This window comes from Oncorhynchus gorbuscha, linkage group LG16, assembly GCF_021184085.1.
Source record: "Oncorhynchus gorbuscha isolate QuinsamMale2020 ecotype Even-year linkage group LG16, OgorEven_v1.0, whole genome shotgun sequence".
Lineage (NCBI taxonomy): Eukaryota > Metazoa > Chordata > Actinopteri > Salmoniformes > Salmonidae > Oncorhynchus > Oncorhynchus gorbuscha.
In genome coordinates, this window is record NC_060188.1 from 29,149,544 (window position 1) to 29,164,874 (window position 15,331).

Below are 15,331 nucleotides of genomic sequence, written 5' to 3' on the forward strand. Positions count from 1 at the left end.
AAGCTGTTTTAGAGAAATGTAATCATCGAATATTGTACGAGCTTTCATTGTCTGTTTATATGTAAGAACGGACCATGTTCTGAATTCTGTCGCTGTACATTTCAAAAGTGCTGAACAAATAGTTATATTGACTACATCTATCATCTCTCGCTCATTAATGTCTTAATTGAAATCACGGATGGCCTCTTATCCGCTCATTGTCCCCTTATACCAAAGTTTGTACATCTCAATTGTTAGTAGAAACCACATTTGTTTTAAGCAAGTCAGCCATTTAAGCAAAGTGTTTTTTTAAAGGCAGTAAATGAGGCTGAATGAACTGTAGCAGTGGGAAGGTGTTGGGACTGCTGTTGGGCCCTAACAGTTTGTGGGCACCGTTTGTCACTGTTATAGTGCAATTAATGTGTTGTTTAGTGTTGTGTCGTGGCTTTGCTGGCATGCATCCCACATTTGTTTTGTTTGCCCCACCAATATTTACGTTCCAAAATCGCCACTGTATCTATCTATCCTCTTGCCTAGGTCACTTTACCCATAGCTGTATGTATACTGAACAAAAATATAAACACAACATGTAAAGTGTTGGTCCCATGTTTAATTGGGCTGAAATAAAAGATCCCAGAAATGTTCTTATTTCTCTCAAATGTTGTGCACACCTTTATTTACATCTCAGTTAGTGAGCATTTCTCCTTTGCCAAGATAATCCATCCACCTGACAGGTGTGGCATATCGAGAAGCTGATTAAACAGCATGATCATTACACAGGTGCACCTTGTGATGGGTACAATAAAATAACACTCTAAAATGTGCAGTTTTGTCACACAACACACAGATGTCTCAAGTTTTGAGGGAGTGTGCAATCGGCATGCTGACTGCAGGAACGTCCATCTGATCTGTTGCCAGATATTTAATGTTCATTTCTCTACCGTAAGCTGTCTCTAACGCCGTTTTAGAGAATTTGGCAGTACGTCCAACCGGCCTCACAACTGCAGACCACGTGTAACCACGCCAGCCCAGGACCTCCACATCCGGCTTCTTCACCTGCGGGATCGTCTGAGACCAGCCACCAGGACAGCTGATGAAACTGTGGGTTTGCACAGCCAAAGAATTTCTGCACAAGCTATAAGAAACCGTCTCAGGGAAGATGATCTGCGTGCTCGTCATCCTCACCAGGGTCTTGACCTGACTGCAGTTTGGCATCGTGACCGACTTCAATGGGCAAATGCTCATTGTGTGCTCTTTATGGATGAATCCCGATTTCAACTGTACCAGGCAGTTGGCAGACAGCGTTGTGTGGGGGAGCGGTTTGCTGACATCAACACTGTGAACAGAGTGCCCCATGGTGGTGGTGGGGTTATAATATGGGCAGGCATAAGCTACGGACAACAAACAGAATTTAATTTCATCGATGGCAATTTAAATGCACAGAGATACCGTGATGAGATCCTAAAGGCCCATTCATCCGCCACCATCACTTCATGTTTCAGCATGATAATACACAGCCCCATGTCGAAAGGATTTGTACACAATTCCTGGAAGCTGAAAATGTCCCAGTCCTTCCATGGCCTGCATACTCACCGGGCATGTCTTTCATTGAGCATTTATTTTTAGGATGTTCTGGATCGACATGTACGGCAGTTTGCAGTTGCCGCCAATATCCAGCAACTTTGCACAGCCATTGAAGAGGAGTGGGACAACATTCCACAGGCCACAGTCAACAGCCTGATCAACTCTATGCGAAGGAGATGTGTCACACTGCATGAGGCAAATGGTGGTCCCACCAGATACTGACTAGTTTTCTGATCCAGGCCTCTGCTTTTTTTGTGACCAACAGATGCATAACTGCAATCCCAGCCATGTTAAACCCATAGATTAGGGCCTAATGAATTCATTTCAATTGACTGATTTCCTTATATGAGCTGTAAAATTGATACATGTTACGTTTATATTTTTGTTCAGTGTAAATCAAATTAAATTGTACAGGTCACATGCACATATTTAGTAGATGTTATTACGGGTAGAGTGAAATGCTTGTATTCCTAGCGCCAACAGTGCAGTAGTATCTAACAATACACAACAACACACACAAATCTAAAAGTATGTCACGCCCTGACTGTAGAGTGTTTTATGTCTCTATTTTGGTTTGTTCAGGGTGTGATTTGGGTGGGCAGTCTATGTTCTATGATTTTCTATTTCTGTGTTTGGCCGGGTGTGGTTCTCAATCAGAGGCAGCTGTCTAGCGTTGTCCCTGATTGAGAACCATACTTAGGTACCCTTTTCCCCCACCTGTTTTGCAGGAAGTTAACTTTGTCTTTGTTTAGGGCACATAGCCCAAAGCTTCACGGTTTGGTTTTTGTTCTTCGTTTTGTCAGAGTCATTTTTGAATAAAGAGAAAATGTACGCTTACCATGCTGCACCTTGGTCCAGTCCTTCAGTCAGCCGTGACAGAACTTCTCACCACCAATGGACCAAGCATCATGGTAAGGTGGACTCCTGGACATGGGAGGATGTTCTGAATGGCAAGGGAGTCTACGCATGGGAGGAAATCCTGGCGGGAAGGGATCGCCTTCCATGGGAACAGGTGGAGGCAGCTAGGAGAGCAGAGGCAGCTAGAGAAAGGCTGTCAAGGAAGCCCGAGAGGCAGCCCCCCCCCCCACACACACAAAAGAATTGGGGGGAGGCACATGGGGAGTGTGGCAGAGTCAGGAAGCAGACCTGAGCCAACTCCCTGTGCTTACCGTAGAGAGCATGGGACTGGTCAGGCCCCGTGCTATGGGGTGATGCTCACGGTGTCGAGGCAGAGCATTCACAGGCTGGTGTGCTCGGTGCCAGCATCCCGCATTTGCCGGGTGGAAGCTGGCATCCAGCCAGATCGGGTGGGGCCAGCTCTGCGCTCGAGACCACCAGTGCGCCTCCACGGCCTAGTGTATCCGGTGCCTCGGCCAAGGAAGAGGCCTCCTGTCCGGAGCTGCCAGAGTCTACCTCCTGTCCGGAGCTGCCAGAGTCTGCCTCCTGTCCGGAGCTGCCAGAGTCTGCCTCCTGTCCGGAGCTGCCAGAGTCTGCCTCCTGTCCGGAGCTGCCAGAGTCTGCCTCCTGTCCGGAGCTGCCAGAGTCTGCCTCCTGTCCGGAGCTGCCAGAGTCTGCCTCCTGTCCGGAGCTGCCAGAGTCTGCCTCCTGTCCGGAACTGCCAGAGTCTGCCTCCTGTCCGGAGCTGCCAGAGTCTGCCTCCTGTCCGGAGCTGCCAGAGTCTGCCTCCTGTCCGGAGCTGCCAGAGTCTGCCTCCTGTCCGGAGCTGCCAGAGTCTGCCTCCTGTCCGGAGCTGCCAGAGTCTTCCTCCTGTCCGGAGCTGCCAGAGACTCCCTCCTGTCCGGGGCCCGCTACGAGGGTCCCCGCTCTGGGCCGAGCCAGAGGTGGAGCGGGGTCTATGTCCCTCGCCAGAGCTGCCACCGCAGAGAAATGCCCACCCAGACCCTCCCCTATAGGTTCAGGTTTTGCGGCGGGAGTCCGCACCTTTGGGGGGGGGGGGGGTACTGTCACGCCCTGACCATAGAGAGCGTTTTATGTCTCTATTTTGGTTTGGTCAGGGTGTGATTTGGGTGGGCAGTCTATGTTCTATGATTTTCTATTTCTGTGTTTGGCTGGGTGTGGTTCTCAATCAGAGGCAGATGTCTAGCGTTGTCTCTGAGAACCATACTTAGGTACCCTTTTCCCCCACCTGTTTTGCAGGAAGTTAACTTTGTCTTTGTTCAGGGCACATAGCCCAAAGCTTCAGTTTGTTTTTTGTTCTTCGTTTTGTCGGCGTCATTTTTGAATAAAGAGAAAATGTACGCTAACCATGCTGCACCTTGGTCCAGTCCTTCAGCCAGCTGTGACAAAGTAAAAGAAATGTATTAAGAAATATATAAATATAGGACGAGCAATGTCGGAGTGGCATTGACTAAAATACAATAGAACAGAATACTGTATACACCTATGAGATGAGTAAAGCAGTATGTAAACATTATTAAAGTGACTACTGTTCCATTACTAAAGAGGATAATGATTCCAGGTCTATGTATGTAGGGCAGCAGGGTTGAGTAACCGGGTGGGAGCCAGCTAGAGATGACTATTTAACAGTCTGATGGCCTTGAGAGAGAAGCTGTTTTTCAGTCTCTCGGTCCAAGCTTTGATGCACCTGTACTGACCCTGCCTTCTGGATGATAATGGGGTGAACAGGCCATAGCTTCAGATTGTCAGTGATGCCTAGGAACTTGAAGCTTTCCACCTTCCCCACTGCAGTCCCATCGATGTGGATAGGGGCGTACTCCCTCTGCTGTTTCCTGAAGTCCACGATCAGCTCATTTGTTTTATTCATGTTGAGGGGTTAGTTTTCCTGGCACCACTCTGCCAGGGCCCTCACCTCCTCCCTGTAGGCTGTCTCGTCAATGTTGGTAATCAGGCCCACCACTGTGTCATCTGCAAACTTGATGATTAAGTTGGAGGCGTGCGTGGCCACGTAGTCATGGGTGAACAGGGAGTACAAAAGATGGCTGAGCATGCACCCTTGTGCGGCCCGTGTTGAGGATTAGCGAATTGGAGATGTTGTTTCCTGACCTACCTGTTTCCTACCCTACTTGGAGGGAACTATGGTGTTAAGGCTGAGCTATAGTCAATAAAAAACATTCTTACGTAGGTATTCCTCTTGTCCAGATGAGATAGGTCAGTGTGCAGAATATGAATTTGAATATGTCCCTAAACACTCCAGCCAGCTAGTCTGCACATGCTCTGAGGACGCGGCTAGGGGTGCCGTCTGCGTCGGCGGCCTTGCAAGGCTTAACACGCTACAAACGTCTCACTCACGTCAGTGAGAGCCCAGAGTACTTGGTAGCGGGCAGCGTTGATGGCACTGTGTTATCCTCAAAGTGGGCGCAGGTAAAGCTCTGCCTTATCTCAGCTCACTGGTCACGATAACAACACCCACCTGTAGCACGCGCTCTAGCAGGTATATCTCACTAATGTCTGGAAAAGAGCAAAACCATGTGTTTGATGTTGATACCATTCCAACTATTCTGCTCCTGCCATTACCACGAGCCCGTCCTCCCCAATTAAGGTGCCACCAATCTCCTGTGGCACCCTCTGGCTGTTCTCCAGACAGATGTCTTGACCACCCTCTGGCTGTTCTCTAGACAGATGTCTTGACCACCTCTAGACAGATGTCTTGACCACCCTCTGGCTGTTCTCTAGACAGATGTCTTGACCACCTCTAGACAGATGTCTTGACCACCCTCTGGCTGTTCTCTAGACAGATGTCTTGACCACCTTTTCTCTGGCTGTTCTCTAGACAGATGTCTTGACCACCTTCTCTCTGGCTGTTCTCCAGACAGATGTCTTGACCACCCTCTGGCTGTTCTCCAGACAGATGTCTTGACCACCATCTGGCTGTTCTCCAGACAGATGTCTTGACCACCTCTAGACAGATGTCTTGACCACCCTCTGGCTGTTCTCTAGACAGATGTCTTGACCACCCTCTGGCTGTTCTCCAGACAGATGTCTTGACCACCCTCTGGCTGTTCTCTAGACAGATGTCTTGACCACCCTCTGGCTGTTCTCTAGACAGATGTCTTGACCACCCTCTGGCTGTTCTCCAGACAGATGTCTTGACCACCTTCTCTCTGGCTGTTCTCCAGACAGATGTCTTGACCACCTTCTCTCTGGCTGTTCTCCAGACAGATGTCTTGACCACCCTCTGGCTGTTCTCCAGACAGATGTCTTGACCACCTCTAGACAGATGTCTTGACCACCCTCTGGCTGTTCTCTAGACAGATGTCTTGACCACCCTCTGGCTGTTCCCTAGACAGATGTCTTGACCACCCTCTGGCTGTTCTCCAGACAGATGTCTTGACCACCCTCTGGCTGTTCTCCAGACAGATGTCTTGACCACCCTCTGGCTGTTCTCTAGACAGATGTCTTGACCACCCTCTGGCTGTTCTCCAGACAGATGTCTTGACCACCCTCTGGCTGTTCTCTAGACAGATGTCTTGACCACCCTCTGGCTGTTCTCCAGACAGATGTCTTGACCACCCTCTGGCTGTTCTCTAGACAGATGTCTTGACCACCCTCTGGCTGTTCTCTAGACAGATGTCTTGACCACCTTCTCTCTGGCTGTTCTCTAGACAGATGTCTTGACCACCCTCTGGCTGTTCTCTAGACAGATGTCTTGACCACCTTCTCTCTGGCTGTTCTCTAGACAGATGTCTTGACCACCCTCTGGCTGTTCTCCAGACAGATGTCTTGACCACCATCTGGCTGTTCTCCAGACAGATGTCTTGACCACCTCTAGACAGATGTCTTGACCACCCTCTGGCTGTTCTCTAGACAGATGTCTTGACCACCCTCTGGCTGTTCTCTAGACAGATGTCTTGACCACCCTCTGGCTCTTCTCTAGACAGATGTCTTGACCACCCTCTGGCTGTTCTCTAGACAGATGTCTTGACCACCCTCTGGCTGTTCTCCAGACAGATGTCTTGACCACCCTCTGGCTGTTCTCCAGACAGATGTCTTGACCACCTCTAGACAGATGTCTTGACCACCCTCTGGCTGTTCTCCAGACAGATGTCTTGACCACCCTCTGGCTGTTCTCTAGACAGATGTCTTGACCACCCTCTGGCTGTTCTCTAGACAGATGTCTTGACCACCCTCTGGCTGTTCTCTAGACAGATGTCTTGACCACCCTCTGGCTGTTCTCCAGACAGATGTCTTGACCACCTCTAGACAGATATATTGACCACCCTCTGGCTGTTCTCCAGACAGATGTCTTGACCACCTCTAGACAGATATATTGACCACCCTCTGGCTGTTCTCTAGACAGATGTCTTGACCACCCTCTGGCTGTTCTCTAGACAGATGTCTTGACCACCCTCTGGCTGTTCTGGAGTTTGAGGAAGGTGGAGAAATACACAACTCAGCACAAATGTAAGGCATATGATGAGTTGGTGACTCACTGGTCCAAACTTGGCATCCTCTGCCTCATTGATGTAGTGGTCCTGGGCGATGAAGTAGAATAGAAGCCTGACGTATTCTCTCTCTACACTCTCTCTCACACACACACACACACACACACACACACACACACACACACACACACACACACACACACACACACACACACACACACACACACACACACACACACACACACACACACACACACACACACACACACACACACACACACACTGACCTGTCTCCTGAGAACAACTGGAGTGAGAGAGAGGAAAATAAGATGTCAGAAAATAAGATTCAACTGTCAAATGAAAAATGTCATTCAAGGGAAGTTTTTAAGACTGCAGTGGCAGTCTGTGCTGCTGCTCCAGTTTCCAAATTTGACCATGCTGGTCATTTACATTTGAACATCTTGGTCATGTTCTGTTATAATCTCTACCCGTAGCATTTCTTCCTAGGTTTTGGCCTTTCTAGGGAGTTTTTCCTAGCCACCGTCCATTTGTTTGCTGTTTGGGGTTTTAAGCACTTTGAGATATCAGTGGCTATATATAAATAAATTTGATTTGATTTGATTTGATTTGATCAAAAGAGACAACTATGCATAATCATTTAGCAAAATAAGTGATAACACATGTTTTGGGACTGAGCTGAGCTGTTGGGCAATTCCACAGTACAGAGTGATGATGACAGTCAGATTTTTCACTTTAAAATGTATGTAAAACAAAAAACAATGATTTCAAAGTGAAGCAAACCATATAACTTTTAACAATTTGCGATTTTTTGAATCCCACAGTACCTTCTCCGCTGTGCAATCCGGTTTCCAAGCTGGTCACGGGTGCACCTCAGCCATGCTCAAGGTACTAAACGATATCGTAACCGCCATCGATAAAAGACAGTACCGTGCAGCCGTCTTCATCAACCTGGCCAAGGCTTTCGACTCTGTCAATCACTGTATTCTTATCGGCAGACTCAACAGCCTTTGTTTCTCAAATGACTGCCTTGCCTGGTTCACCAACTACTTCTCCGATAGAGTTCAGTGTGTCAAATCGGAGGGCCTGTTGTCCGGACCTCTGGCAGTCTCTATGGGGGTACCACAGGGTTCAATTCTTGGGCTGACTCTTTTCTCTGTATATGTCAATGATGTCGCTCTTGCTGCGGGTGATTCCTTGATTCACCTCTACCCAGACGACAACAATCTGTATACGTCTGGCCCTTCTTTGGACACTGTTAACAAACCTCCAGATAAGCTTCAATGCCATACAACCCTCCTTCCGTGGCCTCCAACTGCTCATAAACGCTAGTAAAACTAAACGCATGTTCTTCAACCGGTCACTGCCTGCACCCGCCCGCCCGACTAACATCACTACTCTGGACGGTTCTGACTTAGATAAAGGGACAACTACAAATACCTAGGTGTCTGGCTAGACTGTAAACTCTCCTTCCAGACTCATATTAAGCATCTCCAATACAAAATTAGATCTAGAATCGGCTTCCTATTTCGCAACAATGCCTCCTTCACTCACACTGCCAAACATCCCCTCGTAAAACTGACTATCCTACCGATCCTCGACTTTGGCGATGTCATTTACAAAATAGCCTCCAATACCCTACTCAATAAATTGGATGCAGTCTATCACAGTGCCATCCGTTTTGTCACCAAAGCCCCATATAATACCCACCACTGCGACCTGTACGCTCTCGTTGGCTGGCCCTTGCTTCATACTCGTTGCCAAACCCACTGGTTCCAGGTCATCTACAAGTCCCCCCTTATCTCAGCTCGCTGGTCACTATAGCAGCACCCACCTGTAGCACGCGCTCCAGCAGGTATGGTCACCACCAAAACAAATTCTTCCTTTGGTCGCCTCTCCTTCCAGTTCTCTGCTGCCAATGACTGGAACGAACTTCAAAAATCTCTGAAACTTGAAACACTTATCTCCCTCACTAGCTTTAAGCACCAGCTGTCAGAGCAGCTCACAGATTACTGCACCTGTACGTAGCCCATCTATAATTTAGCCCAAACAACTACCTCTCCCCCTACTGTATTTATTTATTTTGCTCCTTTGCACCCCATTATTTATATCTCTACCTTGCACATTCTTCCACTGCAAATCTACCATTCCAGTGTTTTACTTGCTATATTGTATTTACTTATCTCACCTCATATGCTCACATTGTATATAGACTTATTTTCTACTGTATTATTGACTGTATGTTTGTTTTACTCCATGTGTAACTCTGTGTTGTTGTATGTGTCAAACTGCTTTGCTTTCTCTTGGCCAGATTGCAATTATAAATGAGAACTTGTTCTCAATTTGCCTAACTGGTTAAATAAAATAAAGGTGAAATAAAAAAATAAAACAATATGCAACAGTTTGGGCCTTCTGGCTCGTTGCGAACTGTGTTTCTTTCTAACAAAGACATTAATTAATTTGCCAGAATTGTACAGAATTATGACATAACATTGAAAGTTGTGCAATGTAACAGCAATATTTAGACTTAGGGTTGCCACCCATTCATCAATATACGGACAGGTTCCGTATTTCACTGAAGGAATAAATGTTTTGTTTTCTAAATGATAGTTTCTGCATTTTAACATGTTACTGACCTAAGGCTCGTATTTCTGTGTGTTTATTATATTATAATTAAGTCTATAATTTTATATTTGATAGAGCAGTCTGACTGAGCGGTGGTAGGCAGCAGCAGGCTCGTAAGCATTCATTCAAACAGCACGTTCCTGCGTTTGCCAGCAGCTCTTTGCAATGCTTGAAGCACAGCACTGTTTATGACTTCAAGCCTATCAACTCCCGAGATTAGGCTGGCAACACAAAAGTGCCTATAAGAACATCCAATAGTCAAAGGTATATGAAATACAAATCGTATAGAGAGAAATAGTCCTAAAATAACTACCACCTAAAACTTCTTACCTGGGAATATTGAAGACTCATGTTAAAAGGAACCACCAGCTTTCATATGTTCTCATGTACTGAGCAAGGAACTTAAAGGTTAGCTTTTTTATATGGCACATATTGCACTTTTACTTTCTTCTCCAACAGTGTTTTTTTGCTTTAATTAAACCAAATTGAACATGTTTCATTATTTATTTGAGACTAAATAGATTTTATTTATGTATTATATTAAGTTAAAATATAAGGGTTAATTGTTTATGTAACGGTCGTCGGCGGAAGAAGGTGAGGACCAAAGCGCAACGTGGTACATGTTCATGTTATTTATTAAAACTGAACAGCATCAAACAAAGAAACAAAAGAGCACAACCAAAACAGCACCGTCAGGTGCAAAACACACTAAAACTAAAGTATTATCACCCACTACTCAAGGGTGAAAACAGGCTACCTAAGTATGGTTCTCAATCAGGGACAACGATTGACAGCTGCCTCTGATTGAGAACCATACCAGGCCAAACACAGAAATCCCAAATCATAGAAAAAAGAACATAGACTGCCCACCCTAACTCACGCCCTGACCATACTAAAACAAAGACAAAACAAAGGAACTAAGGTCAGAACGTGACAGCTTATTCAGTATTGTTGTAATTGTCATTATTACAAATATATATAAAAATCGGCCGATTAATTGGTATCGGCTTTTTTGGTCCTGCAATAATCGGTATCGGCGTTGAAAAATAATAATTGGTCAACCTCTAGCTACGACAGCAACTGAAATGACTGCAACACTTAACAAAGAGTAGCAGTTAGTTTCAGAGTGGGTGGCAAGGAATAAGTTAGTCCTAAATATTTCTAAAACTTAAAGCATTGTATTTGGGACAAATTATTCACGAAACCCTAAACCTCTACTAAACCTTGTAATAAATAATGTGTTAATTGAGCAAGTTGACGTGACTAAACTGCTTGGATTGTAAACTGTCATGGTCAAAACATATTGATACAACAGTAGCTACGATGGGGAGAAGTCTGTCCATAATAAAGCACTGCTCTACCTTCTTAACAGCACTATCAACAAGGCAGGTCCTACAGGCCCTAGTTTTACATTTACATTTAAGTCACACCTGGACTACTGTTCAATTGTGTAGTCAGGTGCAATAAAAAGTGACTTAGGAAAACTACAATAGGCTCAGAACAGGGCAGCACGGCTAGTCTTTGGATGTACACAGAAAGCTAATATTAATAATATTCATGTCAATCTCTCCTGGCTCAAAGTGGAGGAGAGATTGACTTCATCACTACTTGTATTTATGAGAGGTATTGTTGAATGGACCGAGCTGTCTGTTTGAACTACTGGCATACAGCTCAGACACCCATCCATACCCCACAAGACATGCCTCAAGAGGTCTCTTCACAGTCCCCAAGTCAAGAACAGACGATGGGAGGCGCACAGTACTGCATAGAGCCATGACTATATGGAACTTTATTCCACATCAAGTAACTGATGCAAGCAGTAAAATTATATATTTTTTTAAACAGATGAAAATACACCTTATGGAGCAGCTGGGACTGTGAAGCAACACAAACCTAGGCACAGACACATGTATACACACACGATAACATGGATTTTGTACTGTAGATATGTGGTCGTGGTGGAGGGCACACAGTGTGTTGTGCAATCTGTAAATGTATGGTCATGTTTTTAAAATGGTATAAACTGCCTTAATTTTTCTGGGCCCCAGGAAGAGTGGGGTCCATAATAAATAAAAATACAAATACTCTTTAACTGTGGAATTTCCTTGTACCAATCCACACCACTTGTCAGTCAGCATGGCTCAGGATTGAACAGCCTGCTGCCATTTCATGCCCAACCCACCTTGTTTAGCAATGATTATCGCAGACATTCATTATATAACCATCTTTCTAACCAATAGACAATAGCTGGTCATCATTCACTCTACGTGACAAATGTAATTTGCACAATGCCTTCATACAGCATCAAATAAATGTGAGGAAGTCACAGTACCACTAATGACTAAGGGGGTGATTGGTGGATGACATGGTTACCTGCAGGAAGTCTCCAGAGTGCTGTGCATAGAGGAAAGTCAAGGTAACCTACTTGGAACAGAATGGACTCCTGTATCTCCAGTCTCTGTCAACTGAGAACAACTTCACCACTACATGTTGGTGACAGTGGACCTGCATGGAAAGAAGGATGGAGAGAGATAAATGGTTTATATTTATTGTAACGGCACAAAAACGGACAGAGTGAAAGTTATACAAATCTTTCATCTTTATTTCAATCAGATTGTATATCAAATTATGCGATTAGTAGTTTACAATAATGACTGTTATTTGGTGACGAGCCTGACCTCTCTTGGCTCCTCCTCAATCACTGATCTCTTAAAAAAAGAAAAAAGTTCATTATTTACATTTAATCTTTATTTAACTCGGCAAGTCAGTTAAGAAGAAATTATTATTTCTACCTGGAAGACGCTGTGCCAATTGTGCCATATGGGACTCCCAATCACAACCGGTTGTGATACAGACTGGATTCGAACCAGGGTGTCTGTAGTGATGCATCAAACACTGAGATGCCGCTGCGCCACTCGGGAGCCCTCTTCCCCTGTCGGTTCTCACCTTGCCCTGCTTCTCACCCGTCTTCTGCAACCCGGTCTTGCTGGTGTTCCACACCCTCCTCTTTTACTAACCCCCTCCTCAATTTAGGTACAATGCTCTTAGTTTAACCAGAGATGGTCTATTAAACTAAACCACATGGTTAAATGTTAGCTAGCTAACATTAGTTAGCTAACGTTACCTTCCTAGCTAGCTGACGTTAACCTAGCTTGCCTCATCAATAGCCTGCTTTAATAACAGAAGACCAAATAACTACTTACTTCAATTTCGATATTGAAATCATAGTTGATTAGCTAGGACCTCTATTGGAAAACTTTTGAATTGACCTATTTATTATTGTCAGCCATCATTCACCTTTCGCTGACCCTTTTTATCTATATGGTCCAACAACCTGACCAAGTGCATTTCAGTAGACTGTTACAGGCTATGTTCATTGGCTAGAATTTCCCTGTTATAAAATTATAGTAAGCAGTTGCGAAAGCAACATTTATTTGTGAGAGCAAACTGGAAAATTGGTGTGAGAGGGAGAAAAGACATCCGTGTAGGGATGCAGTCCTTTCTGAGTCTTGACAAGAAGTAGGTATTTCTTCAGGCGAACAAAAATCTCTGCCCTGTATGCAGAAATGCAGTTGTGGTCACTCAAAGTTTACACTCGCAAGCTCTCAAGTTTAATTTGCGGATATGCATGTATGGTGTAGCTACCTCAATTACCTCATACCCCTACTCATCGACTCGGTACAACCCTGTATTAGCAATGTTATTTTTACTCGTTATTGTTATTCATTATTCACCGTGTATTTATTCCTCGTGTTGCTATTTCTATATTTATTTTTTCTTATCTTGAAGTATCCAGGCACTCCACATAGCGCATAAGAACTTAGCTGTGATATATTGGCCATATTCCACACCCCCTCGGGCCTTATTGCTTAATTATAATAGTTGTTCCAATGGTAGCACATCATCTAGGTTGATATCGTGCTGTTATCACTGTATGTAGATTTGTAGACACTTTTTTCGACAACACATCACTTTCTCCCTCTTTATTTTTCTCTCTTCATCGGACCCTCTCTTTTCCTATTACTCTGTTTCTCTATATCTACCCCTCTTTGTCTCTCGCTGCCTCTCTCTCTCTCTCTCACTCCCCCCACCCCTCTCTCTCACTCTCTCTCTCTCATACACAGGGCCACTGGTCCTAGTGAGTAATGGGGTAATTAGACCAATCATGCTGCAGAGACACAAGATGAATTCTGTGTGCTCTCCTCTTTTGTTCTCTGCTAAAACCCAATCAGGTTTCTTTCCTCAACATTACCTGAGAGAGACCCTATCACCCCTCCTCCCCCTCCCTCCTTCCCCACCTCTCCCTTCACCCCTTCTCTCTCTATAGCCGCTTTCATCCTACTGAGGTAGACTTCACCCCTCTCAACCTCGGTTATCCTCTCCTCTTTCAGTAAGATCTCAAACTTGTCCTTGTCTTCGTGAACTGAGATTGCTGTTTTCTTTACTGTTTTTTCTAACAGACATTGTGGCAAGTGGCAGCAACATGCTGATTTGTGAGTACAACTTACATTTGAATATAAAAATGGTCAACACTTAACTAAAACACAATCATCAGCGACATAGACTAAGGACGGACCAGACAATCGGAGCAGTTCTTTGGCCACTATATAATCGATACAAATTCGTTTTTTTCTTCTTCATATACCATGAGAGTTAGGATTTGTTGAAAGTTCCCACCAAAGTCACCTCCTTCCTACTTGTAATTGACTTGGGGTCCTGGGTGAATAATGGGCTTCCTGTTAAAAGGGGTTGCTATTCGCTAATGAAGCTGAACGTGTTGTTTGTCCTCCTCCCCCTACACATCTCCCTCCTCTCCCCCTCTGCATTTCCTTCCTCTCCCCACTTACTCATACTTCTAATGCAGACACCTTTTGTGTGCATGTGTTTGTGTACATGCAAAAGGGGGTAGGGGTGCAGTGTGTGTTTGGAGGGGGAATAGGTGTGTTTGCATGCGTGTGTATGTGCATACATGCGTGTGTGTGTGGTATGTATTCATGCATTTGAAGAACACATGCGTTACCTAGCCTCAGGAGACAGGGGACATGATCACACCACTTGGCATCCTGCCTGACCCTTAACGCTTCTCCACACAGTCAAATCAATTAGGGATCTACATAAACAAATATACATTATACTGTCCACCTGCCCATATAGACCTATGAGTTCATTCCTTCTCCTCTATTTCAATCCTATCCAATTGATTCAATTCATGGTTTTGATGGGAAATGAAGAGGCATTTGCATTTCCATTCCAAAAGTACAGCTCTTTTTTTTGTGTCAAAGGAACAAAGAGGATATGGCCCTGTGTGTGTTGACAAGATCACATACTGTAGATGTGGAAGAGCATGCAGAAGTGATCCTGTTTAAATGGCTTTTGTTTGTGCATTCCAGATACAAATAATAATAATAATAATAAGATCACACATATCATCATCTCTTACACACACACACACGCACGCACGCACACACACACACACACACACACACACACACACACACACACACACACACACACACACACACACACACACACACACACACACACACACACACACACACACACACACACACACACACACACACACACACACACACACACACACACACACACACACACACACGGCGGCAGGGTAGCCTAGTGGCTAGAACGTTGGATCAGTAACTGCCCCACAAGGTACAAATCTGTCATTCTGCCCCTGAACAGACAGTTAACCCACCATTCCTAGGCCGTCATTGAAAATAACAATTTGTTCTTAACTGACT